We start from the raw sequence: 4,479 nt of genomic DNA, 5'->3' as shown, positions 1-4,479 counted from the left end.
TGGTCAAAACAGAATATTTAAGAGAGTCCAAATAGACTTAACTTAGATTTAGTAGAATGGTAATCAATGGTCACCACACTAAGGATTAAATACCTGAATTATGTACAAATACAATCTTTATAGACAGAATTGGAGGCATTCAATTGCAATAAAGAATATAAAGACACTAATGGATAGAATTAGTGGTGATACTGCTGTTGGTGTTTCGTATCACATGGAAAGGGAAATTAATTCCCGCTCTACAACACCAGGTATTCGCAGGCAGTCTCCTCTCCTGATACTGACCCGGCCCAACGCTGTTTTGCTTCCAAGATCGGACGAGATCGGGCGCTGGCAGCATGGTATGGTAGTAGAGATTTATGTGTACACCAATGAGAGTGCACCTATATAAGAAATTGAGGAGTAGGAAATCAAGAGGAGATATAGGAGAGAGAAATGACTAGAAAAAGAGGGTGAAAATATGTGGATCTGCTTTCCACGTTAGACACGGTTCAGAGATTCCCACATATGTGGTACAGTGCACCGAGAATCGTGGATGATAGTCAAAGAAATGAGTGAATAGAGAGATATATAAGATAGTAAGTGCAAAATCCATTCCATTAACTCTGTTGAACAACACATACCAGCATGCCTTGCTACAGTTTTGCTATTTGGCCATGCTAAAACTTTTGCAGGGCATGCTGGGATGTGCAGTTCAACAACAGCTGGAGGGCAGAAGGTTCCCCATCCCTGCATTAACTAATAGGACAGTCTCTGCCACCTAAGAGTGTGTACAGGGCTTTTGTGCCTTTCCCACAAAATGAATTTCCTTTATATAATTCCATACTGCAATATAACTTCTCGTTTTTGTACAGTGCCGCAAAACCAGGGGCCTGAGCTGGGTGACCCCCAGCATCTGAGGAGATGGACGCAGATCTGGCCGTGGAAGCAGCGACCTGCATCCATCTCTGAATAACCCCTAAAGTATTATCACCATTTTTGTGACTACTAAATTGAGCAGAATATTACTTTTTTCCAATAATACATTTATATTTAATACTTTTTTTAATAAACAAATAAAAAAGAACTGTATTTTCGCCACTATTAAGTGTATTTAATAAAGGTTATATTTTAGTAATCAATATAAGTGTGCCCCAGAAAAGATGCTTAGTCTGCTTCTTGTGCTTCTTAGCAAGAAACCTTGGTGATAAACTAGGAATTGTGGGGGTATTCCGAGATGGACGCAATTTTGATAATATCGGAGAAGACCGATTTCCGCCATCTGAGCATGCGCTGCGGCCACATTGCGCATGTGCTACCTTTCACTATGCGATCGCAACCTGGTAGGAAGCGATCACATAGTGATTGACAGACGACGGGCGGTGACACAACATTATGGGAAGTGGTGCAGGACACGCAGGTGTGTCATGGCCGTTTTCAGGGCGCCCGGATGATGTCACCTGCGTTTCCTGCGATGGGAAACATGGCGGCAGTGCACCTGTATACGCAGGCCTGGCTGCTTATATAGGGGTCGATCTCTATTTGCCGCTTTCTGCACTGCGATCGCAATTGAATTGCGATCGCATTGCTGGACAGCGCTGCACTTGCTAGGCAGCCCCCAGCATGCGATTTTATCAGTAGCAGTAACTCTGAATAAGCCCCAGTGTCTGCTACCTTGGTGCATATTAAATGTTTTACATTATTAGTAAATTTCCAATCTATGACAAAATGGGCACCAAGACTGTTACAAACTAAGGGGCTAATTCGCTCGCTAGGTTTTTTTTTGCAGTCCTGCGTTCGCATAGTCGCCGCCCATAGGGGAGTGTATATTTGCTTTGCAACTGTGCGAACGCATGTGTAGCAGAGCTTTACAAACAGATCTTGTGCAGTCTCTGTAGCCCAGTACTTACTCAGCCGCTGCAAACACGTCAGCCTGTCCGGGACCGGAACCGACGTCAGACACCTACCTTGCAAACGCATGGACACGCCTGTGTTTTTCCAACCACTCCCTGAAAACGGTCAGTTGCCACCCACAAACGCCCTCTTCCTGTCAATCTACTTGCGATCGCCCGTGCGAATGGATCCTTCGCACAAACCCATCCCTGAGCGGCGATCTGCTTTGTACCCGTGCGACGCGCCTGCGCATTGCGGTGCTTACGCATGCGCAGTTTAGACCTGCTTGCCCGCTGTGCGAAAATGCAGCCTAGCGATCAGGTCTGAATTAGGCCCTACGTTCCAGACCACTGCATACCTCATTTTGCAGTTTACAAGAATGTCGCTTTTGTTTTTGTCCACGATCCCCAGAGGTCCACCATGTGCAATGGGAAGATGAAGTCTACCAGGGATATCCTGTCATTGGTAGATGGGTCATGGTCTCGGCGGAGGTTACATTTTCTGAGCACTTCTGTATGTATGCGTTATTGTATTACGTCCGTGGTAGACCTGACAATCACTCCTTGAGATGATATGAGGCACTGAGACTATCCTATCCCCTAGGGGGATGCGGTCAAGATCCCGCTGGCTGGAATCCCGACCGCCACAATCCCGACATATTCTTCCTCCGTGGGTGTCCACGACACCCATAGAGGGAGAATAAATTAGTGTGCTGAGCGTAGCGAGGCACCGTGCCCGCAGTGTGGCGAGCACAGCGAGCCTGCAAGGGGCTGCGTTCCGCTCACCACCCCTGTCGGGATTGTGTGGTCGGGATTCCGGCGTCGGTATTTCGACCGCCGGGATCCTGTCCAGCGAGATTTAGTACTGATCCCCCCTAGGCACCTTGCTTCATACTGGGCATGAGTATGCCCACAAGCGCTAATGCTTTCTAGTTGTCTACATATGTGATAGGAGGTGGGTACAGGACACTTTCAATAAAGGTCATGCCCACCTGGGATCTGTTAATGTTTGATAGACACATTGTCCTGGAAAGGGCTGTTAATCACTCAGTTATATGACCTGTATGTGTCAATATGCATGGTGTCTAACATATAAGTGACTGGGAAGTTTACAGTGACTGGGGATAACTCTGCTCCCCCCCCCGCTTATAGAGATGGAGAAGGTATAGGGGACTATTTACTAAGCCTTGGATGGAGATAAAGTCATCAGGGATAAAGTACCAGCCAATCAGCTCATAACTGTCATGTCACAGGCTGTGTTTGAAAATAACAGGAGCTGGTTGGCTGGTACTTTATCTCCATCCAAGGCTTAGTAAATAGACACTATAGTCTGGTATGTGCACTCCATTTGTTGGCAGAGTGTTGTGGTGTTTGATAGTGATGTTAATCCACACAATTGTTAGCTAACCAGTAGCAGTAACTCACTCATATATATAACAGGCTGGTACAGTGAAAGCGCAGTACTTATCGCTATACGTCATGCGGCTGTGGTAAGGTAGTGACTCTGACAGTATGAGATGGAAGGCTGCACATCCGTGCAGACTGACTCCTGTTGGAAGGAACACAAACCGCCCACTGCTCTCCGTCCCGCTCAGGCAGTGTGACACGCTACAGGAGGAACTGTCTCTCTCTGTCCACTGCAGGAGGAACAGTCTCTCCCCCTCCACTGCAGGAGGAACTGTCTCTCCCTCTCCACTGCAGGAGGAACCGTCTCTCCCCCTCCACTGCAGGAGGAACCGTCTCTCCCCCTCCACTGCAGGAGGAACCGTCTCTCCACCTCCACTGCAGGAGGAACCGTCTCTCCCTGTCCACGGCAGGAGGAACCGTCTCTCCCTCTCCACTGCAGGAGGAACCATCTCTCTCCACTGCAGGAGGAACTGTTTCTCTCGTTCCACTGCAGGAGGAACTGTCTCTCCCGCTCCACTGCAGGAGGAACTGTCTCTCCCGCTCCACTGCAGGAGGAACTGTCTCTCCCGCTCCACTGCAGGAGGAACTGTCTCTATCTCGCTCCACTGCAGGAGGAACAATCTCTCTCTCCACTGCAGGAGGAAATGTATCATCAGGCTCGGCCTCCCTGATGCTCCAGCACTAGAGGGTAAACACTAGAGCAGGGGTGGGCAATTATTTCAGCTGAGGGGCCACTTGACATTTCCTGTCAGTATCCGAGGGCCACATACAAAATAGCAGCTCCCCCCACTTGCCAAAAATATAGGGACGTGGCTTCATGTGGAAGGGGTGTGGGCAAAAAATAATACAGATTCATATTAGGCTGCACAATAGTCTCCATTATTCAAATTGCGCCACTTACACACATTACACCAGATAGAGCCCCTTTTACACAGTATGGAAGGTAGAGCCCCTTTTACACATTACAGCAGGTAGAGCCCCCTTTTACACATTACAGCAGGTAGAGCCCCCTTTTACACATTAACATTTTATTTAGGATAATTATTGTGCAGCAAGCAAATTATCCAGTGTCTTATGGCCCCTGGGGAAAGGTGTGACACAGTGACAGAACACGGGGAGGGGGGGTGACAGTGACAGAACACGGGGTGTGTGACACGGTGACAGAACACGGTGGGGGTGACACATGACAGAACACGGGGAG

At 48.2% G+C, this 4,479-nt stretch overlaps 1 pseudogene; it reads right to left on the bottom strand.

Annotated features, from left to right (window-relative positions):
• Positions 1 to 236: 236 nt before the first annotated feature.
• Positions 237 to 355, bottom strand: LOC134895074 (5S ribosomal RNA; annotated as a pseudogene).
• Between the last annotated feature and the right edge of the window lie 4,124 nt (positions 356 to 4,479).

Source organism: Pseudophryne corroboree, chromosome 3 (assembly GCF_028390025.1).
Source record: "Pseudophryne corroboree isolate aPseCor3 chromosome 3, aPseCor3.hap2, whole genome shotgun sequence".
Taxonomy (NCBI): Eukaryota; Metazoa; Chordata; class Amphibia; order Anura; family Myobatrachidae; genus Pseudophryne; species Pseudophryne corroboree.
Note: the sequence above shows the minus strand (reverse complement) of the source record. Positions and strands in the feature narration are given on the sequence as shown.